The sequence below is a fragment of the Anomaloglossus baeobatrachus genome, unplaced genomic scaffold (assembly GCF_048569485.1).
Source record: "Anomaloglossus baeobatrachus isolate aAnoBae1 unplaced genomic scaffold, aAnoBae1.hap1 Scaffold_622, whole genome shotgun sequence".
In the NCBI taxonomy this organism is placed as follows: domain Eukaryota; kingdom Metazoa; phylum Chordata; class Amphibia; order Anura; family Aromobatidae; genus Anomaloglossus; species Anomaloglossus baeobatrachus.
This window is the reverse complement of record NW_027444989.1, coordinates 103,224-128,127: the sequence shown is the minus strand read 5'-3', so window position 1 is coordinate 128,127 and position 24,904 is coordinate 103,224. Positions and strand designations below refer to the sequence as shown.

General features: G+C 46.5%; 16 non-coding genes across 16 annotated transcripts; all 16 read left to right on the top strand.

The window, feature by feature from the left end:
* The first annotated feature begins 802 nt into the window (after positions 1-802).
* LOC142285797 (U2 spliceosomal RNA) lies at positions 803-993 on the top strand. Its single transcript, XR_012747130.1, has one exon. It is a non-coding gene; the product is annotated as a U2 spliceosomal RNA (small nuclear RNA).
* Positions 994-2,380: 1,387 nt separating this feature from the next.
* LOC142285796 (U2 spliceosomal RNA) lies at positions 2,381-2,571 on the top strand. Its single transcript, XR_012747129.1, has one exon. It is a non-coding gene; the product is annotated as a U2 spliceosomal RNA (small nuclear RNA).
* Positions 2,572-3,958: 1,387 nt separating this feature from the next.
* On the top strand, positions 3,959-4,149 carry LOC142285795 (U2 spliceosomal RNA). The gene has a single exon (XR_012747128.1). It is a non-coding gene; the product is annotated as a U2 spliceosomal RNA (small nuclear RNA).
* A 1,387-nt stretch (positions 4,150-5,536) lies between these two features.
* LOC142285794 (U2 spliceosomal RNA) lies at positions 5,537-5,727 on the top strand. The gene has a single exon (XR_012747127.1). It is a non-coding gene; the product is annotated as a U2 spliceosomal RNA (small nuclear RNA).
* Positions 5,728-7,114: 1,387 nt separating this feature from the next.
* LOC142285793 (U2 spliceosomal RNA) lies at positions 7,115-7,305 on the top strand. The gene has a single exon (XR_012747126.1). It is a non-coding gene; the product is annotated as a U2 spliceosomal RNA (small nuclear RNA).
* Positions 7,306-8,692: 1,387 nt separating this feature from the next.
* On the top strand, positions 8,693-8,883 carry LOC142285792 (U2 spliceosomal RNA). Its single transcript, XR_012747125.1, has one exon. It is a non-coding gene; the product is annotated as a U2 spliceosomal RNA (small nuclear RNA).
* Positions 8,884-10,270: 1,387 nt separating this feature from the next.
* Positions 10,271-10,461, top strand: LOC142285791 (U2 spliceosomal RNA). Its single transcript, XR_012747124.1, has one exon. It is a non-coding gene; the product is annotated as a U2 spliceosomal RNA (small nuclear RNA).
* Positions 10,462-11,848: 1,387 nt separating this feature from the next.
* LOC142285789 (U2 spliceosomal RNA) lies at positions 11,849-12,039 on the top strand. The gene has a single exon (XR_012747123.1). It is a non-coding gene; the product is annotated as a U2 spliceosomal RNA (small nuclear RNA).
* A 1,387-nt stretch (positions 12,040-13,426) lies between these two features.
* LOC142285788 (U2 spliceosomal RNA) lies at positions 13,427-13,617 on the top strand. The gene has a single exon (XR_012747122.1). It is a non-coding gene; the product is annotated as a U2 spliceosomal RNA (small nuclear RNA).
* A 1,387-nt stretch (positions 13,618-15,004) lies between these two features.
* Positions 15,005-15,195, top strand: LOC142285786 (U2 spliceosomal RNA). The gene has a single exon (XR_012747120.1). It is a non-coding gene; the product is annotated as a U2 spliceosomal RNA (small nuclear RNA).
* Positions 15,196-16,582: 1,387 nt separating this feature from the next.
* LOC142285785 (U2 spliceosomal RNA) lies at positions 16,583-16,773 on the top strand. Its single transcript, XR_012747119.1, has one exon. It is a non-coding gene; the product is annotated as a U2 spliceosomal RNA (small nuclear RNA).
* Positions 16,774-18,160: 1,387 nt separating this feature from the next.
* LOC142285784 (U2 spliceosomal RNA) lies at positions 18,161-18,351 on the top strand. Its single transcript, XR_012747118.1, has one exon. It is a non-coding gene; the product is annotated as a U2 spliceosomal RNA (small nuclear RNA).
* A 1,602-nt stretch (positions 18,352-19,953) lies between these two features.
* On the top strand, positions 19,954-20,141 carry LOC142285827 (U2 spliceosomal RNA). Its single transcript, XR_012747155.1, has one exon. It is a non-coding gene; the product is annotated as a U2 spliceosomal RNA (small nuclear RNA).
* A 1,387-nt stretch (positions 20,142-21,528) lies between these two features.
* On the top strand, positions 21,529-21,719 carry LOC142285783 (U2 spliceosomal RNA). Its single transcript, XR_012747117.1, has one exon. It is a non-coding gene; the product is annotated as a U2 spliceosomal RNA (small nuclear RNA).
* Positions 21,720-23,106: 1,387 nt separating this feature from the next.
* LOC142285782 (U2 spliceosomal RNA) lies at positions 23,107-23,297 on the top strand. The gene has a single exon (XR_012747116.1). It is a non-coding gene; the product is annotated as a U2 spliceosomal RNA (small nuclear RNA).
* A 1,387-nt stretch (positions 23,298-24,684) lies between these two features.
* On the top strand, positions 24,685-24,875 carry LOC142285882 (U2 spliceosomal RNA). Its single transcript, XR_012747200.1, has one exon. It is a non-coding gene; the product is annotated as a U2 spliceosomal RNA (small nuclear RNA).
* The last annotated feature ends 29 nt before the right edge of the window (positions 24,876-24,904 follow it).

Genomic DNA, 24,904 nt, shown 5'->3' with positions numbered 1-24,904 from the left:
TCATACCGCAATATAAGGAACGTCAAATACTAAGAAAGGGCGGCCTATGAAAGAATTACTACTTTCAATAAGTACACTTAAACGGCTAATTGGGAATAGAAAAACTGTAAAAAGCCCTCTGAGAAAGCCCCCCTCTAACCTTTGATAGTAAGCTTTTCTGTAGTCTGCCTGTTGATGTATTTTCCGTTTGAACTGTGCACAACATGAAGAGACGGAACACTGGCGGCTTGTCACAATGCCCCCCGATGACATCACAATAGCGCTGCTGCCTAGAAAACAAGCTGCGCAGAAGAAGTTGTTCTTTGGGTGGGAGGGTGGGCTAGTGGAAGGAGGGGGCAATCTCTTTTTTTCCCGGGTGGTAGGGGGATGACAGGAGAAGGGAAGCGGGTGGTGAGAAAGGTACAGAGGGCAGGGTTTGGGGGCTGGGAAGGAAAGGGAAAAGATTAGGGTTTGGGGATGATGAAAGGGCTTTCTACGGGTAAGGATGGCAAAGGGTGGCAGTGACGGAAAGTCAGGCAACCTGTCCTGTCCGTCTTTTTGTATCGTGAATTGGAAAGACTGCAAGGGGGAGGGGAGTTGCTTGCGCCCTAAAGGAGGAGTTATTCAGATTCATTGCAGTGGGCGGCGGCTGCAAAACGCACCATTCTTCTTGTTTTGGCTCTGCAAAGCAGCCTTTTCAAGGGTTGGCTTGGGTGACAAAATGTCTTGTGTAGGCGTGGGTTTGTCTCCCTCTCGCTCTCTCTCCCTAAGATGTGTCCGGCATAGGCCAGGGTGCCACTCGAGGCCCAAACCAATTCTGGTTATCGCTTCTCGGCCTTTTGGCTAAGATCAAGTGTAGTATCTGTTCTTATCAGTTTAATATCTGATACGTCCCCTATCTGGGGACCATATATTAAATGGATTTTTAGAACAGGGAGATGGAAAAAGAGCTTGCTCTGTCCACTCCACGCATTGACCTGGTATTGCAGTACCTCCAGGAACGGTGCACCCCTTCTTAACCCAGTTTCCAAAAGCAGAACTCAATTCACCTGATTCATATTAGCCCGATTTAATGAATTGGAAGAAAGCATACGTCTTCATATGCACCTCAATTTGGCCCATTCACTTTTCACACTTCCTCCTTTTGTTTTTTATCTTTCACACTTTTGACTTTCTTTATTCATCCAAATAGCAAACTCATCACCACTCAACCTGACCAACTCGGCTATGTCCCCGTGCTGCAGTTCTCTGTCTTATCTAGATCATTTGCAATTGAATGGAATAGATCCCTTTTGGACAAAGTGGATTCACCTGCTGCTGCAGTGACCACAGGTGTGATAACATCTAGAATTGGCATCTGGTGCGATCTCTCCGCTTCCACTCCAAAGAAAGTTACCTGTTTATTCCTATCATGCATTGGTTTTTGGGGTTTTCTTTGAGTAATGATGATCTCTTTAGTAGTCTGTTGGCGCCCTCTCCTGGAGGAATAGTTTGCTTGCTCTTGGACATTCTAAAAGAGAGGTCATGATAGACATTGAGCTTCTGAGCTCAATTGGGGACAGTCATGGGTGATGAATGTTTGCAACCTACTGCGAAGCCTCATACCGCAATATAAGGAACGTCAAATACTAAGAAAGGGCGGCCTATGAAAGAATTACTACTTTCAATAAGTACACTTAAACGGCTAATTGGGAATAGAAAAACTGTAAAAAGCCCTCTGAGAAAGCCCCCCTCTAACCTTTGATAGTAAGCTTTTCTGTAGTCTGCCTGTTGATGTATTTTCCGTTTGAACTGTGCACAACATGAAGAGACGGAACACTGGCGGCTTGTCACAATGCCCCCCGATGACATCACAATAGCGCTGCTGCCTAGAAAACAAGCTGCGCAGAAGAAGTTGTTCTTTGGGTGGGAGGGTGGGCTAGTGGAAGGAGGGGGCAATCTCTTTTTTTCCCGGGTGGTAGGGGGATGACAGGAGAAGGGAAGCGGGTGGTGAGAAAGGTACAGAGGGCAGGGTTTGGGGGCTGGGAAGGAAAGGGAAAAGATTAGGGTTTGGGGATGATGAAAGGGCTTTCTACGGGTAAGGATGGCAAAGGGTGGCAGTGACGGAAAGTCAGGCAACCTGTCCTGTCCGTCTTTTTGTATCGTGAATTGGAAAGACTGCAAGGGGGAGGGGAGTTGCTTGCGCCCTAAAGGAGGAGTTATTCAGATTCATTGCAGTGGGCGGCGGCTGCAAAACGCACCATTCTTCTTGTTTTGGCTCTGCAAAGCAGCCTTTTCAAGGGTTGGCTTGGGTGACAAAATGTCTTGTGTAGGCGTGGGTTTGTCTCCCTCTCTCTCTCTCTCCCTAAGATGTGTCCGGCATAGGCCAGGGTGCCACTCGAGGCCCAAACCAATTCTGGTTATCGCTTCTCGGCCTTTTGGCTAAGATCAAGTGTAGTATCTGTTCTTATCAGTTTAATATCTGATACGTCCCCTATCTGGGGACCATATATTAAATGGATTTTTAGAACAGGGAGATGGAAAAAGAGCTTGCTCTGTCCACTCCACGCATTGACCTGGTATTGCAGTACCTCCAGGAACGGTGCACCCCTTCTTAACCCAGTTTCCAAAAGCAGAACTCAATTCACCTGATTCATATTAGCCCGATTTAATGAATTGGAAGAAAGCATACGTCTTCATATGCACCTCAATTTGGCCCATTCACTTTTCACACTTCCTCCTTTTGTTTTTTATCTTTCACACTTTTGACTTTCTTTATTCATCCAAATAGCAAACTCATCACCACTCAACCTGACCAACTCGGCTATGTCCCCGTGCTGCAGTTCTCTGTCTTATCTAGATCATTTGCAATTGAATGGAATAGATCCCTTTTGGACAAAGTGGATTCACCTGCTGCTGCAGTGACCACAGGTGTGATAACATCTAGAATTGGCATCTGGTGCGATCTCTCCGCTTCCACTCCAAAGAAAGTTACCTGTTTATTCCTATCATGCATTGGTTTTTGGGGTTTTCTTTGAGTAATGATGATCTCTTTAGTAGTCTGTTGGCGCCCTCTCCTGGAGGAATAGTTTGCTTGCTCTTGGACATTCTAAAAGAGAGGTCATGATAGACATTGAGCTTCTGAGCTCAATTGGGGACAGTCATGGGTGATGAATGTTTGCAACCTACTGCGAAGCCTCATACCGCAATATAAGGAACGTCAAATACTAAGAAAGGGCGGCCTATGAAAGAATTACTACTTTCAATAAGTACACTTAAACGGCTAATTGGGAATAGAAAAACTGTAAAAAGCCCTCTGAGAAAGCCCCCCTCTAACCTTTGATAGTAAGCTTTTCTGTAGTCTGCCTGTTGATGTATTTTCCGTTTGAACTGTGCACAACATGAAGAGACGGAACACTGGCGGCTTGTCACAATGCCCCCCGATGACATCACAATAGCGCTGCTGCCTAGAAAACAAGCTGCGCAGAAGAAGTTGTTCTTTGGGTGGGAGGGTGGGCTAGTGGAAGGAGGGGGCAATCTCTTTTTTTCCCGGGTGGTAGGGGGATGACAGGAGAAGGGAAGCGGGTGGTGAGAAAGGTACAGAGGGCAGGGTTTGGGGGCTGGGAAGGAAAGGGAAAAGATTAGGGTTTGGGGATGATGAAAGGGCTTTCTACGGGTAAGGATGGCAAAGGGTGGCAGTGACGGAAAGTCAGGCAACCTGTCCTGTCCGTCTTTTTGTATCGTGAATTGGAAAGACTGCAAGGGGGAGGGGAGTTGCTTGCGCCCTAAAGGAGGAGTTATTCAGATTCATTGCAGTGGGCGGCGGCTGCAAAACGCACCATTCTTCTTGTTTTGGCTCTGCAAAGCAGCCTTTTCAAGGGTTGGCTTGGGTGACAAAATGTCTTGTGTAGGCGTGGGTTTGTCTCCCTCTCGCTCTCTCTCCCTAAGATGTGTCCGGCATAGGCCAGGGTGCCACTCGAGGCCCAAACCAATTCTGGTTATCGCTTCTCGGCCTTTTGGCTAAGATCAAGTGTAGTATCTGTTCTTATCAGTTTAATATCTGATACGTCCCCTATCTGGGGACCATATATTAAATGGATTTTTAGAACAGGGAGATGGAAAAAGAGCTTGCTCTGTCCACTCCACGCATTGACCTGGTATTGCAGTACCTCCAGGAACGGTGCACCCCTTCTTAACCCAGTTTCCAAAAGCAGAACTCAATTCACCTGATTCATATTAGCCCGATTTAATGAATTGGAAGAAAGCATACGTCTTCATATGCACCTCAATTTGGCCCATTCACTTTTCACACTTCCTCCTTTTGTTTTTTATCTTTCACACTTTTGACTTTCTTTATTCATCCAAATAGCAAACTCATCACCACTCAACCTGACCAACTCGGCTATGTCCCCGTGCTGCAGTTCTCTGTCTTATCTAGATCATTTGCAATTGAATGGAATAGATCCCTTTTGGACAAAGTGGATTCACCTGCTGCTGCAGTGACCACAGGTGTGATAACATCTAGAATTGGCATCTGGTGCGATCTCTCCGCTTCCACTCCAAAGAAAGTTACCTGTTTATTCCTATCATGCATTGGTTTTTGGGGTTTTCTTTGAGTAATGATGATCTCTTTAGTAGTCTGTTGGCGCCCTCTCCTGGAGGAATAGTTTGCTTGCTCTTGGACATTCTAAAAGAGAGGTCATGATAGACATTGAGCTTCTGAGCTCAATTGGGGACAGTCATGGGTGATGAATGTTTGCAACCTACTGCGAAGCCTCATACCGCAATATAAGGAACGTCAAATACTAAGAAAGGGCGGCCTATGAAAGAATTACTACTTTCAATAAGTACACTTAAACGGCTAATTGGGAATAGAAAAACTGTAAAAAGCCCTCTGAGAAAGCCCCCCTCTAACCTTTGATAGTAAGCTTTTCTGTAGTCTGCCTGTTGATGTATTTTCCGTTTGAACTGTGCACAACATGAAGAGACGGAACACTGGCGGCTTGTCACAATGCCCCCCGATGACATCACAATAGCGCTGCTGCCTAGAAAACAAGCTGCGCAGAAGAAGTTGTTCTTTGGGTGGGAGGGTGGGCTAGTGGAAGGAGGGGGCAATCTCTTTTTTTCCCGGGTGGTAGGGGGATGACAGGAGAAGGGAAGCGGGTGGTGAGAAAGGTACAGAGGGCAGGGTTTGGGGGCTGGGAAGGAAAGGGAAAAGATTAGGGTTTGGGGATGATGAAAGGGCTTTCTACGGGTAAGGATGGCAAAGGGTGGCAGTGACGGAAAGTCAGGCAACCTGTCCTGTCCGTCTTTTTGTATCGTGAATTGGAAAGACTGCAAGGGGGAGGGGAGTTGCTTGCGCCCTAAAGGAGGAGTTATTCAGATTCATTGCAGTGGGCGGCGGCTGCAAAACGCACCATTCTTCTTGTTTTGGCTCTGCAAAGCAGCCTTTTCAAGGGTTGGCTTGGGTGACAAAATGTCTTGTGTAGGCGTGGGTTTGTCTCCCTCTCGCTCTCTCTCCCTAAGATGTGTCCGGCATAGGCCAGGGTGCCACTCGAGGCCCAAACCAATTCTGGTTATCGCTTCTCGGCCTTTTGGCTAAGATCAAGTGTAGTATCTGTTCTTATCAGTTTAATATCTGATACGTCCCCTATCTGGGGACCATATATTAAATGGATTTTTAGAACAGGGAGATGGAAAAAGAGCTTGCTCTGTCCACTCCACGCATTGACCTGGTATTGCAGTACCTCCAGGAACGGTGCACCCCTTCTTAACCCAGTTTCCAAAAGCAGAACTCAATTCACCTGATTCATATTAGCCCGATTTAATGAATTGGAAGAAAGCATACGTCTTCATATGCACCTCAATTTGGCCCATTCACTTTTCACACTTCCTCCTTTTGTTTTTTATCTTTCACACTTTTGACTTTCTTTATTCATCCAAATAGCAAACTCATCACCACTCAACCTGACCAACTCGGCTATGTCCCCGTGCTGCAGTTCTCTGTCTTATCTAGATCATTTGCAATTGAATGGAATAGATCCCTTTTGGACAAAGTGGATTCACCTGCTGCTGCAGTGACCACAGGTGTGATAACATCTAGAATTGGCATCTGGTGCGATCTCTCCGCTTCCACTCCAAAGAAAGTTACCTGTTTATTCCTATCATGCATTGGTTTTTGGGGTTTTCTTTGAGTAATGATGATCTCTTTAGTAGTCTGTTGGCGCCCTCTCCTGGAGGAATAGTTTGCTTGCTCTTGGACATTCTAAAAGAGAGGTCATGATAGACATTGAGCTTCTGAGCTCAATTGGGGACAGTCATGGGTGATGAATGTTTGCAACCTACTGCGAAGCCTCATACCGCAATATAAGGAACGTCAAATACTAAGAAAGGGCGGCCTATGAAAGAATTACTACTTTCAATAAGTACACTTAAACGGCTAATTGGGAATAGAAAAACTGTAAAAAGCCCTCTGAGAAAGCCCCCCTCTAACCTTTGATAGTAAGCTTTTCTGTAGTCTGCCTGTTGATGTATTTTCCGTTTGAACTGTGCACAACATGAAGAGACGGAACACTGGCGGCTTGTCACAATGCCCCCCGATGACATCACAATAGCGCTGCTGCCTAGAAAACAAGCTGCGCAGAAGAAGTTGTTCTTTGGTGGGAGGGTGGGCTAGTGGAAGGAGGGGGGCAATCTCTTTTTTTCCCGGGTGGTAGGGGGATGACAGGAGAAGGGAAGCGGGTGGTGAGAAAGGTACAGAGGGCAGGGTTTGGGGGCTGGGAAGGAAAGGGAAAAGATTAGGGTTTGGGGATGATGAAAGGGCTTTCTACGGGTAAGGATGGCAAAGGGTGGCAGTGACGGAAAGTCAGGCAACCTGTCCTGTCCGTCTTTTTGTATCGTGAATTGGAAAGACTGCAAGGGGGAGGGGAGTTGCTTGCGCCCTAAAGGAGGAGTTATTCAGATTCATTGCAGTGGGCGGCGGCTGCAAAACGCACCATTCTTCTTGTTTTGGCTCTGCAAAGCAGCCTTTTCAAGGGTTGGCTTGGGTGACAAAATGTCTTGTGTAGGCGTGGGTTTGTCTCCCTCTCGCTCTCTCTCCCTAAGATGTGTCCGGCATAGGCCAGGGTGCCACTCGAGGCCCAAACCAATTCTGGTTATCGCTTCTCGGCCTTTTGGCTAAGATCAAGTGTAGTATCTGTTCTTATCAGTTTAATATCTGATACGTCCCCTATCTGGGGACCATATATTAAATGGATTTTTAGAACAGGGAGATGGAAAAAGAGCTTGCTCTGTCCACTCCACGCATTGACCTGGTATTGCAGTACCTCCAGGAACGGTGCACCCCTTCTTAACCCAGTTTCCAAAAGCAGAACTCAATTCACCTGATTCATATTAGCCCGATTTAATGAATTGGAAGAAAGCATACGTCTTCATATGCACCTCAATTTGGCCCATTCACTTTTCACACTTCCTCCTTTTGTTTTTTATCTTTCACACTTTTGACTTTCTTTATTCATCCAAATAGCAAACTCATCACCACTCAACCTGACCAACTCGGCTATGTCCCCGTGCTGCAGTTCTCTGTCTTATCTAGATCATTTGCAATTGAATGGAATAGATCCCTTTTGGACAAAGTGGATTCACCTGCTGCTGCAGTGACCACAGGTGTGATAACATCTAGAATTGGCATCTGGTGCGATCTCTCCGCTTCCACTCCAAAGAAAGTTACCTGTTTATTCCTATCATGCATTGGTTTTTGGGGTTTTCTTTGAGTAATGATGATCTCTTTAGTAGTCTGTTGGCGCCCTCTCCTGGAGGAATAGTTTGCTTGCTCTTGGACATTCTAAAAGAGAGGTCATGATAGACATTGAGCTTCTGAGCTCAATTGGGGACAGTCATGGGTGATGAATGTTTGCAACCTACTGCGAAGCCTCATACCGCAATATAAGGAACGTCAAATACTAAGAAAGGGCGGCCTATGAAAGAATTACTACTTTCAATAAGTACACTTAAACGGCTAATTGGGAATAGAAAAACTGTAAAAAGCCCTCTGAGAAAGCCCCCCTCTAACCTTTGATAGTAAGCTTTTCTGTAGTCTGCCTGTTGATGTATTTTCCGTTTGAACTGTGCACAACATGAAGAGACGGAACACTGGCGGCTTGTCACAATGCCCCCCGATGACATCACAATAGCGCTGCTGCCTAGAAAACAAGCTGCGCAGAAGAAGTTGTTCTTTGGGTGGGAGGGTGGGCTAGTGGAAGGAGGGGGCAATCTCTTTTTTTCCCGGGTGGTAGGGGGATGACAGGAGAAGGGAAGCGGGTGGTGAGAAAGGTACAGAGGGCAGGGTTTGGGGGCTGGGAAGGAAAGGGAAAAGATTAGGGTTTGGGGATGATGAAAGGGCTTTCTACGGGTAAGGATGGCAAAGGGTGGCAGTGACGGAAAGTCAGGCAACCTGTCCTGTCCGTCTTTTTGTATCGTGAATTGGAAAGACTGCAAGGGGGAGGGGAGTTGCTTGCGCCCTAAAGGAGGAGTTATTCAGATTCATTGCAGTGGGCGGCGGCTGCAAAACGCACCATTCTTCTTGTTTTGGCTCTGCAAAGCAGCCTTTTCAAGGGTTGGCTTGGGTGACAAAATGTCTTGTGTAGGCGTGGGTTTGTCTCCCTCTCGCTCTCTCTCCCTAAGATGTGTCCGGCATAGGCCAGGGTGCCACTCGAGGCCCAAACCAATTCTGGTTATCGCTTCTCGGCCTTTTGGCTAAGATCAAGTGTAGTATCTGTTCTTATCAGTTTAATATCTGATACGTCCCCTATCTGGGGACCATATATTAAATGGATTTTTAGAACAGGGAGATGGAAAAAGAGCTTGCTCTGTCCACTCCACGCATTGACCTGGTATTGCAGTACCTCCAGGAACGGTGCACCCCTTCTTAACCCAGTTTCCAAAAGCAGAACTCAATTCACCTGATTCATATTAGCCCGATTTAATGAATTGGAAGAAAGCATACGTCTTCATATGCACCTCAATTTGGCCCATTCACTTTTCACACTTCCTCCTTTTGTTTTTTATCTTTCACACTTTTGACTTTCTTTATTCATCCAAATAGCAAACTCATCACCACTCAACCTGACCAACTCGGCTATGTCCCCGTGCTGCAGTTCTCTGTCTTATCTAGATCATTTGCAATTGAATGGAATAGATCCCTTTTGGACAAAGTGGATTCACCTGCTGCTGCAGTGACCACAGGTGTGATAACATCTAGAATTGGCATCTGGTGCGATCTCTCCGCTTCCACTCCAAAGAAAGTTACCTGTTTATTCCTATCATGCATTGGTTTTTGGGGTTTTCTTTGAGTAATGATGATCTCTTTAGTAGTCTGTTGGCGCCCTCTCCTGGAGGAATAGTTTGCTTGCTCTTGGACATTCTAAAAGAGAGGTCATGATAGACATTGAGCTTCTGAGCTCAATTGGGGACAGTCATGGGTGATGAATGTTTGCAACCTACTGCGAAGCCTCATACCGCAATATAAGGAACGTCAAATACTAAGAAAGGGCGGCCTATGAAAGAATTACTACTTTCAATAAGTACACTTAAACGGCTAATTGGGAATAGAAAAACTGTAAAAAGCCCTCTGAGAAAGCCCCCCTCTAACCTTTGATAGTAAGCTTTTCTGTAGTCTGCCTGTTGATGTATTTTCCGTTTGAACTGTGCACAACATGAAGAGACGGAACACTGGCGGCTTGTCACAATGCCCCCCGATGACATCACAATAGCGCTGCTGCCTAGAAAACAAGCTGCGCAGAAGAAGTTGTTCTTTGGGTGGGAGGGTGGGCTAGTGGAAGGAGGGGGCAATCTCTTTTTTTCCCGGGTGGTAGGGGGATGACAGGAGAAGGGAAGCGGGTGGTGAGAAAGGTACAGAGGGCAGGGTTTGGGGGCTGGGAAGGAAAGGGAAAAGATTAGGGTTTGGGGATGATGAAAGGGCTTTCTACGGGTAAGGATGGCAAAGGGTGGCAGTGACGGAAAGTCAGGCAACCTGTCCTGTCCGTCTTTTTGTATCGTGAATTGGAAAGACTGCAAGGGGGAGGGGAGTTGCTTGCGCCCTAAAGGAGGAGTTATTCAGATTCATTGCAGTGGGCGGCGGCTGCAAAACGCACCATTCTTCTTGTTTTGGCTCTGCAAAGCAGCCTTTTCAAGGGTTGGCTTGGGTGACAAAATGTCTTGTGTAGGCGTGGGTTTGTCTCCCTCTCGCTCTCTCTCCCTAAGATGTGTCCGGCATAGGCCAGGGTGCCACTCGAGGCCCAAACCAATTCTGGTTATCGCTTCTCGGCCTTTTGGCTAAGATCAAGTGTAGTATCTGTTCTTATCAGTTTAATATCTGATACGTCCCCTATCTGGGGACCATATATTAAATGGATTTTTAGAACAGGGAGATGGAAAAAGAGCTTGCTCTGTCCACTCCACGCATTGACCTGGTATTGCAGTACCTCCAGGAACGGTGCACCCCTTCTTAACCCAGTTTCCAAAAGCAGAACTCAATTCACCTGATTCATATTAGCCCGATTTAATGAATTGGAAGAAAGCATACGTCTTCATATGCACCTCAATTTGGCCCATTCACTTTTCACACTTCCTCCTTTTGTTTTTTATCTTTCACACTTTTGACTTTCTTTATTCATCCAAATAGCAAACTCATCACCACTCAACCTGACCAACTCGGCTATGTCCCCGTGCTGCAGTTCTCTGTCTTATCTAGATCATTTGCAATTGAATGGAATAGATCCCTTTTGGACAAAGTGGATTCACCTGCTGCTGCAGTGACCACAGGTGTGATAACATCTAGAATTGGCATCTGGTGCGATCTCTCCGCTTCCACTCCAAAGAAAGTTACCTGTTTATTCCTATCATGCATTGGTTTTTGGGGTTTTCTTTGAGTAATGATGATCTCTTTAGTAGTCTGTTGGCGCCCTCTCCTGGAGGAATAGTTTGCTTGCTCTTGGACATTCTAAAAGAGAGGTCATGATAGACATTGAGCTTCTGAGCTCAATTGGGGACAGTCATGGGTGATGAATGTTTGCAACCTACTGCGAAGCCTCATACCGCAATATAAGGAACGTCAAATACTAAGAAAGGGCGGCCTATGAAAGAATTACTACTTTCAATAAGTACACTTAAACGGCTAATTGGGAATAGAAAAACTGTAAAAAGCCCTCTGAGAAAGCCCCCCTCTAACCTTTGATAGTAAGCTTTTCTGTAGTCTGCCTGTTGATGTATTTTCCGTTTGAACTGTGCACAACATGAAGAGACGGAACACTGGCGGCTTGTCACAATGCCCCCCGATGACATCACAATAGCGCTGCTGCCTAGAAAACAAGCTGCGCAGAAGAAGTTGTTCTTTGGGTGGGAGGGTGGGCTAGTGGAAGGAGGGGGCAATCTCTTTTTTTCCCGGGTGGTAGGGGGATGACAGGAGAAGGGAAGCGGGTGGTGAGAAAGGTACAGAGGGCAGGGTTTGGGGGCTGGGAAGGAAAGGGAAAAGATTAGGGTTTGGGGATGATGAAAGGGCTTTCTACGGGTAAGGATGGCAAAGGGTGGCAGTGACGGAAAGTCAGGCAACCTGTCCTGTCCGTCTTTTTGTATCGTGAATTGGAAAGACTGCAAGGGGGAGGGGAGTTGCTTGCGCCCTAAAGGAGGAGTTATTCAGATTCATTGCAGTGGGCGGCGGCTGCAAAACGCACCATTCTTCTTGTTTTGGCTCTGCAAAGCAGCCTTTTCAAGGGTTGGCTTGGGTGACAAAATGTCTTGTGTAGGCGTGGGTTTGTCTCCCTCTCGCTCTCTCTCCCTAAGATGTGTCCGGCATAGGCCAGGGTGCCACTCGAGGCCCAAACCAATTCTGGTTATCGCTTCTCGGCCTTTTGGCTAAGATCAAGTGTAGTATCTGTTCTTATCAGTTTAATATCTGATACGTCCCCTATCTGGGGACCATATATTAAATGGATTTTTAGAACAGGGAGATGGAAAAAGAGCTTGCTCTGTCCACTCCACGCATTGACCTGGTATTGCAGTACCTCCAGGAACGGTGCACCCCTTCTTAACCCAGTTTCCAAAAGCAGAACTCAATTCACCTGATTCATATTAGCCCGATTTAATGAATTGGAAGAAAGCATACGTCTTCATATGCACCTCAATTTGGCCCATTCACTTTTCACACTTCCTCCTTTTGTTTTTTATCTTTCACACTTTTGACTTTCTTTATTCATCCAAATAGCAAACTCATCACCACTCAACCTGACCAACTCGGCTATGTCCCCGTGCTGCAGTTCTCTGTCTTATCTAGATCATTTGCAATTGAATGGAATAGATCCCTTTTGGACAAAGTGGATTCACCTGCTGCTGCAGTGACCACAGGTGTGATAACATCTAGAATTGGCATCTGGTGCGATCTCTCCGCTTCCACTCCAAAGAAAGTTACCTGTTTATTCCTATCATGCATTGGTTTTTGGGGTTTTCTTTGAGTAATGATGATCTCTTTAGTAGTCTGTTGGCGCCCTCTCCTGGAGGAATAGTTTGCTTGCTCTTGGACATTCTAAAAGAGAGGTCATGATAGACATTGAGCTTCTGAGCTCAATTGGGGACAGTCATGGGTGATGAATGTTTGCAACCTACTGCGAAGCCTCATACCGCAATATAAGGAACGTCAAATACTAAGAAAGGGCGGCCTATGAAAGAATTACTACTTTCAATAAGTACACTTAAACGGCTAATTGGGAATAGAAAAACTGTAAAAAGCCCTCTGAGAAAGCCCCCCTCTAACCTTTGATAGTAAGCTTTTCTGTAGTCTGCCTGTTGATGTATTTTCCGTTTGAACTGTGCACAACATGAAGAGACGGAACACTGGCGGCTTGTCACAATGCCCCCCGATGACATCACAATAGCGCTGCTGCCTAGAAAACAAGCTGCGCAGAAGAAGTTGTTCTTTGGGTGGGAGGGTGGGCTAGTGGAAGGAGGGGGCAATCTCTTTTTTTCCCGGGTGGTAGGGGGATGACAGGAGAAGGGAAGCGGGTGGTGAGAAAGGTACAGAGGGCAGGGTTTGGGGGCTGGGAAGGAAAGGGAAAAGATTAGGGTTTGGGGATGATGAAAGGGCTTTCTACGGGTAAGGATGGCAAAGGGTGGCAGTGACGGAAAGTCAGGCAACCTGTCCTGTCCGTCTTTTTGTATCGTGAATTGGAAAGACTGCAAGGGGGAGGGGAGTTGCTTGCGCCCTAAAGGAGGAGTTATTCAGATTCATTGCAGTGGGCGGCGGCTGCAAAACGCACCATTCTTCTTGTTTTGGCTCTGCAAAGCAGCCTTTTCAAGGGTTGGCTTGGGTGACAAAATGTCTTGTGTAGGCGTGGGTTTGTCTCCCTCTCGCTCTCTCTCCCTAAGATGTGTCCGGCATAGGCCAGGGTGCCACTCGAGGCCCAAACCAATTCTGGTTATCGCTTCTCGGCCTTTTGGCTAAGATCAAGTGTAGTATCTGTTCTTATCAGTTTAATATCTGATACGTCCCCTATCTGGGGACCATATATTAAATGGATTTTTAGAACAGGGAGATGGAAAAAGAGCTTGCTCTGTCCACTCCACGCATTGACCTGGTATTGCAGTACCTCCAGGAACGGTGCACCCCTTCTTAACCCAGTTTCCAAAAGCAGAACTCAATTCACCTGATTCATATTAGCCCGATTTAATGAATTGGAAGAAAGCATACGTCTTCATATGCACCTCAATTTGGCCCATTCACTTTTCACACTTCCTCCTTTTGTTTTTTATCTTTCACACTTTTGACTTTCTTTATTCATCCAAATAGCAAACTCATCACCACTCAACCTGACCAACTCGGCTATGTCCCCGTGCTGCAGTTCTCTGTCTTATCTAGATCATTTGCAATTGAATGGAATAGATCCCTTTTGGACAAAGTGGATTCACCTGCTGCTGCAGTGACCACAGGTGTGATAACATCTAGAATTGGCATCTGGTGCGATCTCTCCGCTTCCACTCCAAAGAAAGTTACCTGTTTATTCCTATCATGCATTGGTTTTTGGGGTTTTCTTTGAGTAATGATGATCTCTTTAGTAGTCTGTTGGCGCCCTCTCCTGGAGGAATAGTTTGCTTGCTCTTGGACATTCTAAAAGAGAGGTCATGATAGACATTGAGCTTCTGAGCTCAATTGGGGACAGTCATGGGTGATGAATGTTTGCAACCTACTGCGAAGCCTCATACCGCAATATAAGGAACGTCAAATACTAAGAAAGGGCGGCCTATGAAAGAATTACTACTTTCAATAAGTACACTTAAACGGCTAATTGGGAATAGAAAAACTGTAAAAAGCCCTCTGAGAAAGCCCCCCTCTAACCTTTGATAGTAAGCTTTTCTGTAGTCTGCCTGTTGATGTATTTTCCGTTTGAACTGTGCACAACATGAAGAGACGGAACACTGGCGGCTTGTCACAATGCCCCCCGATGACATCACAATAGCGCTGCTGCCTAGAAAACAAGCTGCGCAGAAGAAGTTGTTCTTTGGGTGGGAGGGTGGGCTAGTGGAAGGAGGGGGCAATCTCTTTTTTTCCCGGGTGGTAGGGGGATGACAGGAGAAGGGAAGCGGGTGGTGAGAAAGGTACAGAGGGCAGGGTTTGGGGGCTGGGAAGGAAAGGGAAAAGATTAGGGTTTGGGGATGATGAAAGGGCTTTCTACGGGTAAGGATGGCAAAGGGTGGCAGTGACGGAAAGTCAGGCAACCTGTCCTGTCCGTCTTTTTGTATCGTGAATTGGAAAGACTGCAAGGGGGAGGGGAGTTGCTTGCGCCCTAAAGGAGGAGTTATTCAGATTCATTGCAGTGGGCGGCGGCTGCAAAACGCACCATTCTTCTTGTTTTGGCTCTGCAAAGCAGCCTTTTCAAGGGTTGGCTTGGGTGACAAAATGTCTTGTGTAGGCGTGGGTTTGTCTCCCTCTCGCTCTCTCTCCCTAAGATGTGTCCGGCATAGGCCAGGGTGCCACTCGAGGCCCAAACCAATTCTGGTTATCGCTTCTCGGCCTTTTGGCTAAGATCAAGTGTAGTATCTGTTCTTATCAGTTTAATATCTGATACGTCCCCTATCTGGGGACCATATATTAAATGGATTTTTAGAACAGGGAGATGGAAAAAGAGCTTGCTCTGTCCACTCCACGCATTGACCTGGTATTGCAGTACCTCCAGGAACGGTGCACCCCTTCTTAACCCAGTTTCCAAAAGCAGAACTCAATTCACCTGATTCATATTAGCCCGATTTAATGAATTGGAAGAAAGCATACGTCTTCATATGCACCTCAATTTGGCCCATTCACTTTTCACACTTCCTCCTTTTGTTTTTTATCTTTCACACTTTTGACTTTCTTTATTCATCCAAATAGCAAACTCATCACCACTCAACCTGACCAACTCGGCTATGTCCCCGTGCTGCAGTTCTCTGTCTTATCTAGATCATTTGCAATTGAATGGAATAGATCCCTTTTGGACAAAGTGGATTCACCTGCTGCTGCAGTGACCACAGGTGTGATAACATCTAGAATTGGCATCTGGTGCGATCTCTCCGCTTCCACTCCAAAGAAAGTTACCTGTTTATTCCTATCATGCATTGGTTTTTGGGGTTTTCTTTGAGTAATGATGATCTCTTTAGTAGTCTGTTGGCGCCCTCTCCTGGAGGAATAGTTTGCTTGCTCTTGGACATTCTAAAAGAGAGGTCATGATAGACATTGAGCTTCTGAGCTCAATTGGGGACAGTCATGGGTGATGAATGTTTGCAACCTACTGCGAAGCCTCATACCGCAATATAAGGAACGTCAAATACTAAGAAAGGGCGGCCTATGAAAGAATTACTACTTTCAATAAGTACACTTAAACGGCTAATTGGGAATAGAAAAACTGTAAAAAGCCCTCTGAGAAAGCCCCCCTCTAACCTTTGATAGTAAGCTTTTCTGTAGTCTGCCTGTTGATGTATTTTCCGTTTGAACTGTGCACAACATGAAGAGACGGAACACTGGCGGCTTGTCACAATGCCCCCCGATGACATCACAATAGCGCTGCTGCCTAGAAAACAAGCTGCGCAGAAGAAGTTGTTCTTTGGGTGGGAGGGTGGGCTAGTGGAAGGAGGGGGCAATCTCTTTTTTTCCCGGGTGGTAGGGGGATGACAGGAGAAGGGAAGCGGGTGGTGAGAAAGGTACAGAGGGCAGGGTTTGGGGGCTGGGAAGGAAAGGGAAAAGATTAGGGTTTGGGGATGATGAAAGGGCTTTCTACGGGTAAGGATGGCAAAGGGTGGCAGTGACGGAAAGTCAGGCAACCTGTCCTGTCCGTCTTTTTGTATCGTGAATTGGAAAGACTGCAAGGGGGAGGGGAGTTGCTTGCGCCCTAAAGGAGGAGTTATTCAGATTCATTGCAGTGGGCGGCGGCTGCAAAACGCACCATTCTTCTTGTTTTGGCTCTGCAAAGCAGCCTTTTCAAGGGTTGGCTTGGGTGACAAAATGTCTTGTGTAGGCGTGGGTTTGTCTCCCTCTCGCTCTCTCTCCCTAAGATGTGTCCGGCATAGGCCAGGGTGCCACTCGAGGCCCAAACCAATTCTGGTTATCGCTTCTCGGCCTTTTGGCTAAGATCAAGTGTAGTATCTGTTCTTATCAGTTTAATATCTGATACGTCCCCTATCTGGGGACCATATATTAAATGGATTTTTAGAACAGGGAGATGGAAAAAGAGCTTGCTCTGTCCACTCCACGCATTGACCTGGTATTGCAGTACCTCCAGGAACGGTGCACCCCTTCTTAACCCAGTTTCCAAAAGCAGAACTCAATTCACCTGATTCATATTAGCCCGATTTAATGAATTGGAAGAAAGCATACGTCTTCATATGCACCTCAATTTGGCCCATTCACTTTTCACACTTCCTCCTTTTGTTTTTTATCTTTCACACTTTTGACTTTCTTTATTCATCCAAATAGCAAACTCATCACCACTCAACCTGACCAACTCGGCTATGTCCCCGTGCTGCAGTTCTCTGTCTTATCTAGATCATTTGCAATTGAATGGAATAGATCCCTTTTGGACAAAGTGGATTCACCTGCTGCTGCAGTGACCACAGGTGTGATAACATCTAGAATTGGCATCTGGTGCGATCTCTCCGCTTCCACTCCAAAGAAAGTTACCTGTTTATTCCTATCATGCATTGGTTTTTGGGGTTTTCTTTGAGTAATGATGATCTCTTTAGTAGTCTGTTGGCGCCCTCTCCTGGAGGAATAGTTTGCTTGCTCTTGGACATTCTAAAAGAGAGGTCATGATAGACATTGAGCTTCTGAGCTCAATTGGGGACAGTCATGGGTGATGAATGTTTGCAACCTACTGCGAAGCCTCATACCGCAATATAAGGAACGTCAAATACTAAGAAAGGGCGGCCTATGAAAGAATTACTACTTTCAATAAGTACACTTAAACGGCTAATTGGGAATAGAAAAACTGTAAAAAGCCCTCTGAGAAAGCCCCCCTCTAACCTTTGATAGTAAGCTTTTCTGTAGTCTGCCTGTTGATGTATTTTCCGTTTGAACTGTGCACAACATGAAGAGACGGAACACTGGCGGCTTGTCACAATGCCCCCCGATGACATCACAATAGCGCTGCTGCCTAGAAAACAAGCTGCGCAGAAGAAGTTGTTCTTTGGGTGGGAGGGTGGGCTAGTGGAAGGAGGGGGCAATCTCTTTTTTTCCCGGGTGGTAGGGGGATGACAGGAGAAGGGAAGCGGGTGGTGAGAAAGGTACAGAGGGCAGGGTTTGGGGGCTGGGAAGGAAAGGGAAAAGATTAGGGTTTGGGGATGATGAAAGGGCTTTCTACGGGTAAGGATGGCAAAGGGTGGCAGTGACGGAAAGTCAGGCAACCTGTCCTGTCCGTCTTTTTGTATCGTGAATTGGAAAGACTGCAAGGGGGAGGGGAGTTGCTTGCGCCCTAAAGGAGGAGTTATTCAGATTCATTGCAGTGGGCGGCGGCTGCAAAACGCACCATTCTTCTTGTTTTGGCTCTGCAAAGCAGCCTTTTCAAGGGTTGGCTTGGGTGACAAAATGTCTTGTGTAGGCGTGGGTTTGTCTCCCTCTCGCTCTCTCTCCCTAAGATGTGTCCGGCATAGGCCAGGGTGCCACTCGAGGCCCAAACCAATTCTGGTTATCGCTTCTCGGCCTTTTGGCTAAGATCAAGTGTAGTATCTGTTCTTATCAGTTTAATATCTGATACGTCCCCTATCTGGGGACCATATATTAAATGGATTTTTAGAACAGGGAGATGGAAAAAGAGCTTGCTCTGTCCACTCCACGCATTGACCTGGTATTGCAGTACCTCCAGGAACGGTGCACCCCTTCTTAACCCAGTTTCCAAAAGCAGAACTCAATTCACCTGATTCATATTAGCCCGATTTAATGAATTGGAAGAAAGCATACGTCTTCATATGCACCTCAATTTGGCCCATTCACTTTTCACACTTCCTCCTTTTGTTTTTTATCTTTCACACTTTTGACTTTCTTTATTCATCCAAATAGCAAACTCATCACCACTCAACCTGACCAACTCGGCTATGTCCCCGTGCTGCAGTTCTCTGTCTTATCTAGATCATTTGCAATTGAATGGAATAGATCCCTTTTGGACAAAGTGGATTCACCTGCTGCTGCAGTGACCACAGGTGTGATAACATCTAGAATTGGCATCTGGTGCGATCTCTCCGCTTCCACTCCAAAGAAAGTTACCTGTTTATTCCTATCATGCATTGGTTTTTGGGGTTTTCTTTGAGTAATGATGATCTCTTTAGTAGTCTGTTGGCGCCCTCTCCTGGAGGAATAGTTTGCTTGCTCTTGGACATTCTAAAAGAGAGGTCATGATAGACATTGAGCTTCTGAGCTCAATTGGGGACAGTCATGGGTGATGAATGTTTGCAACCTACTGCGAAGCCTCATACCGCAATATAAGGAACGTCAAATACTAAGAAAGGGCGGCCTATGAAAGAATTACTACTTTCAATAAGTACACTTAAACGGCTAATTGGGAATAGAAAAACTGTAAAAAGCCCTCTGAGAAAGCCCCCCTCTAACCTTTGATAGTAAGCTTTTCTGTAGTCTGCCTGTTGATGTATTTTCCGTTTGAACTGTGCACAACATGAAGAGACGGAACACTGGCGGCTTGTCACAATGCCCCCCGATGACATCACAATAGCGCTGCTGCCTAGAAAACAAGCTGCGCAGAAGAAGTTGTTCTTTGGGTGGGAGGGTGGGCTAGTGGAAGGAGGGGGCAATCTCTTTTTTTCCCGGGTGGTAGGGGGATGACAGGAGAAGGGAAGCGGGTGGTGAGAAAGGTACAGAGGGCAGGGTTTGGGGGCTGGGAAGGAAAGGGAAAAGATTAGGGTTTGGGGATGATGAAAGGGCTTTCTACGGGTAAGGATGGCAAAGGGTGGCAGTGACGGAAAGTCAGGCAACCTGTCCTGTCCGTCTTTTTGTATCGTGAATTGGAAAGACTGCAAGGGGGAGGGGAGTTGCTTGCGCCCTAAAGGAGGAGTTATTCAGATTCATTGCAGTGGGCGGCGGCTGCAAAACGCACCATTCTTCTTGTTTTGGCTCTGCAAAGCAGCCTTTTCAAGGGTTGGCTTGGGTGACAAAATGTCTTGTGTAGGCGTGGGTTTGTCTCCCTCTCGCTCTCTCTCCCTAAGATGTGTCCGGCATAGGCCAGGGTGCCACTCGAGGCCCAAACCAATTCTGGTTATCGCTTCTCGGCCTTTTGGCTAAGATCAAGTGTAGTCCCTTCATTGGGTTTGCCTTGGTCTTGGCTGGGAGGGGCCCGGGCTTGCACGACCGCTGGCCTCGGGGATTGTTGCGCCTTTTGGTGCTTACGTCCCTTTGTGGCTGGTGGTTCCTGGGCTCGGGAGGCGATCACCCAGGCACTGCGCTTTTGTGTGGTGGCCTGCTGGCCTTCGGGGCTACCTTGATTTTGAAAATTGCGGATGAAATCTCATCTGTTCTTATCAGTTTAATATCTGATACGTCCCCTATCTGGGGACCATATATTAAATGGATTTTTAGAACAGGGAGATGGAAAAAGAGCTTGCTCTGTCCACTCCACGCATTGACCTGGTATTGCAGTACCTCCAGGAACGGTGCACCCCTTCTTAACCCAGTTTCCAAAAGCAGAACTCAATTCACCTGATTCATATTAGCCCGATTTAATGAATTGGAAGAAAGCATACGTCTTCATATGCACCTCAATTTGGCCCATTCACTTTTCACACTTCCTCCTTTTGTTTTTTATCTTTCACACTTTTGACTTTCTTTATTCATCCAAATAGCAAACTCATCACCACTCAACCTGACCAACTCGGCTATGTCCCCGTGCTGCAGTTCTCTGTCTTATCTAGATCATTTGCAATTGAATGGAATAGATCCCTTTTGGACAAAGTGGATTCACCTGCTGCTGCAGTGACCACAGGTGTGATAACATCTAGAATTGGCATCTGGTGCGATCTCTCCGCTTCCACTCCAAAGAAAGTTACCTGTTTATTCCTATCATGCATTGGTTTTTGGGGTTTTCTTTGAGTAATGATGATCTCTTTAGTAGTCTGTTGGCGCCCTCTCCTGGAGGAATAGTTTGCTTGCTCTTGGACATTCTAAAAGAGAGGTCATGATAGACATTGAGCTTCTGAGCTCAATTGGGGACAGTCATGGGTGATGAATGTTTGCAACCTACTGCGAAGCCTCATACCGCAATATAAGGAACGTCAAATACTAAGAAAGGGCGGCCTATGAAAGAATTACTACTTTCAATAAGTACACTTAAACGGCTAATTGGGAATAGAAAAACTGTAAAAAGCCCTCTGAGAAAGCCCCCCTCTAACCTTTGATAGTAAGCTTTTCTGTAGTCTGCCTGTTGATGTATTTTCCGTTTGAACTGTGCACAACATGAAGAGACGGAACACTGGCGGCTTGTCACAATGCCCCCCGATGACATCACAATAGCGCTGCTGCCTAGAAAACAAGCTGCGCAGAAGAAGTTGTTCTTTGGGTGGGAGGGTGGGCTAGTGGAAGGAGGGGGCAATCTCTTTTTTTCCCGGGTGATAGGGGGATGACAGGAGAAGGGAAGCGGGTGGTGAGAAAGGTACAGAGGGCAGGGTTTGGGGGCTGGGAAGGAAAGGGAAAAGATTAGGGTTTGGGGATGATGAAAGGGCTTTCTACGGGTAAGGATGGCAAAGGGTGGCAGTGACGGAAAGTCAGGCAACCTGTCCTGTCCGTCTTTTTGTATCGTGAATTGGAAAGACTGCAAGGGGGAGGGGAGTTGCTTGCGCCCTAAAGGAGGAGTTATTCAGATTCATTGCAGTGGGCGGCGGCTGCAAAACGCACCATTCTTCTTGTTTTGGCTCTGCAAAGCAGCCTTTTCAAGGGTTGGCTTGGGTGACAAAATGTCTTGTGTAGGCGTGGGTTTGTCTCCCTCTCGCTCTCTCTCCCTAAGATGTGTCCGGCATAGGCCAGGGTGCCACTCGAGGCCCAAACCAATTCTGGTTATCGCTTCTCGGCCTTTTGGCTAAGATCAAGTGTAGTATCTGTTCTTATCAGTTTAATATCTGATACGTCCCCTATCTGGGGACCATATATTAAATGGATTTTTAGAACAGGGAGATGGAAAAAGAGCTTGCTCTGTCCACTCCACGCATTGACCTGGTATTGCAGTACCTCCAGGAACGGTGCACCCCTTCTTAACCCAGTTTCCAAAAGCAGAACTCAATTCACCTGATTCATATTAGCCCGATTTAATGAATTGGAAGAAAGCATACGTCTTCATATGCACCTCAATTTGGCCCATTCACTTTTCACACTTCCTCCTTTTGTTTTTTATCTTTCACACTTTTGACTTTCTTTATTCATCCAAATAGCAAACTCATCACCACTCAACCTGACCAACTCGGCTATGTCCCCGTGCTGCAGTTCTCTGTCTTATCTAGATCATTTGCAATTGAATGGAATAGATCCCTTTTGGACAAAGTGGATTCACCTGCTGCTGCAGTGACCACAGGTGTGATAACATCTAGAATTGGCATCTGGTGCGATCTCTCCGCTTCCACTCCAAAGAAAGTTACCTGTTTATTCCTATCATGCATTGGTTTTTGGGGTTTTCTTTGAGTAATGATGATCTCTTTAGTAGTCTGTTGGCGCCCTCTCCTGGAGGAATAGTTTGCTTGCTCTTGGACATTCTAAAAGAGAGGTCATGATAGACATTGAGCTTCTGAGCTCAATTGGGGACAGTCATGGGTGATGAATGTTTGCAACCTACTGCGAAGCCTCATACCGCAATATAAGGAACGTCAAATACTAAGAAAGGGCGGCCTATGAAAGAATTACTACTTTCAATAAGTACACTTAAACGGCTAATTGGGAATAGAAAAACTGTAAAAAGCCCTCTGAGAAAGCCCCCCTCTAACCTTTGATAGTAAGCTTTTCTGTAGTCTGCCTGTTGATGTATTTTCCGTTTGAACTGTGCACAACATGAAGAGACGGAACACTGGCGGCTTGTCACAATGCCCCCCGATGACATCACAATAGCGCTGCTGCCTAGAAAACAAGCTGCGCAGAAGAAGTTGTTCTTTGGGTGGGAGGGTGGGCTAGTGGAAGGAGGGGGCAATCTCTTTTTTTCCCGGGTGGTAGGGGGATGACAGGAGAAGGGAAGCGGGTGGTGAGAAAGGTACAGAGGGCAGGGTTTGGGGGCTGGGAAGGAAAGGGAAAAGATTAGGGTTTGGGGATGATGAAAGGGCTTTCTACGGGTAAGGATGGCAAAGGGTGGCAGTGACGGAAAGTCAGGCAACCTGTCCTGTCCGTCTTTTTGTATCGTGAATTGGAAAGACTGCAAGGGGGAGGGGAGTTGCTTGCGCCCTAAAGGAGGAGTTATTCAGATTCATTGCAGTGGGCGGCGGCTGCAAAACGCACCATTCTTCTTGTTTTGGCTCTGCAAAGCAGCCTTTTCAAGGGTTGGCTTGGGTGACAAAATGTCTTGTGTAGGCGTGGGTTTGTCTCCCTCTCGCTCTCTCTCCCTAAGATGTGTCCGGCATAGGCCAGGGTGCCACTCGAGGCCCAAACCAATTCTGGTTATCGCTTCTCGGCCTTTTGGCTAAGATCAAGTGTAGTATCTGTTCTTATCAGTTTAATATCTGATACGTCCCCTATCTGGGGACCATATATTAAATGGATTTTTAGAACAGGGAGATGGAAAAAGAGCTTGCTCTGTCCACTCCACGCATTGACCTGGTATTGCAGTACCTCCAGGAACGGTGCACCCCTTCTTAACCCAGTTTCCAAAAGCAGAACTCAATTCACCTGATTCATATTAGCCCGATTTAATGAATTGGAAGAAAGCATACGTCTTCATATGCACCTCAATTTGGCCCATTCACTTTTCACACTTCCTCCTTTTGTTTTTTATCTTTCACACTTTTGACTTTCTTTATTCATCCAAATAGCAAACTCATCACCACTCAACCTGACCAACTCGGCTATGTCCCCGTGCTGCAGTTCTCTGTCTTATCTAGATCATTTGCAATTGAATGGAATAGATCCCTTTTGGACAAAGTGGATTCACCTGCTGCTGCAGTGACCACAGGTGTGATAACATCTAGAATTGGCATCTGGTGCGATCTCTCCGCTTCCACTCCAAAGAAAGTTACCTGTTTATTCCTATCATGCATTGGTTTTTGGGGTTTTCTTTGAGTAATGATGATCTCTTTAGTAGTCTGTTGGCGCCCTCTCCTGGAGGAATAGTTTGCTTGCTCTTGGACATTCTAAAAGAGAGGTCATGATAGACATTGAGCTTCTGAGCTCAATTGGGGACAGTCATGGGTGATGAATGTTTGCAACCTACTGCGAAGCCTCATACCGCAATATAAGGAACGTCAAATACTAAGAAAGGGCGGCCTATGAAAGAATTACTACTTTCAATAAGTACACTTAAACGGCTAATTGGGAATAGAAAAACTGTAAAAAGCCCTCTGAGAAAGCCCCCCTCTAACCTTTGATAGTAAGCTTTTCTGTAGTCTGCCTGTTGATGTATTTTCCGTTTGAACTGTGCACAACATGAAGAGACGGAACACTGGCGGCTTGTCACAATGCCCCCCGATGACATCACAATAGCGCTGCTGCCTAGAAAACAAGCTGCGCAGAAGAAGTTGTTCTTTGGGTGGGAGGGTGGGCTAGTGGAAGGAGGGGGCAATCTCTTTTTTTCCCGGGTGGTAGGGGGATGACAGGAGAAGGGAAGCGGGTGGTGAGAAAGGTACAGAGGGCAGGGTTTGGGGGCTGGGAAGGAAAGGGAAAAGATTAGGGTTTGGGGATGATGAAAGGGCTTTCTACGGGTAAGGATGGCAAAGGGTGGCAGTGACGGAAAGTCAGGCAACCTGTCCTGTCCGTCTTTTTGTATCGTGAATTGGAAAGACTGCAAGGGGGAGGGGAGTTGCTTGCGCCCTAAAGGAGGAGTTATTCAGATTCATTGCAGTGGGCGGCGGCTGCAAAACGCACCATTCTTCTTGTTTTGGCTCTGCAAAGCAGCCTTTTCAAGGGTTGGCTTGGGTGACAAAATGTCTTGTGTAGGCGTGGGTTTGTCTCCCTCTCGCTCTCTCTCCCTAAGATGTGTCCGGCATAGGCCAGGGTGCCACTCGAGGCCCAAACCAATTCTGGTTATCGCTTCTCGGCCTTTTGGCTAAGATCAAGTGTAGTATCTGTTCTTATCAGTTTAATATCTGATACGTCCCCTATCTGGGGACCATATATTAAATGGATTTTTAGAACAGGGAGATGGAAAAAGAGCTTGCTCTGTCCACTCCACGCATTGACCTGGTATTGCAGTACCTCCAGGAACGGTGCACCCCTTCTTAACCCAGTTTCCAAAAGCAGAACTCA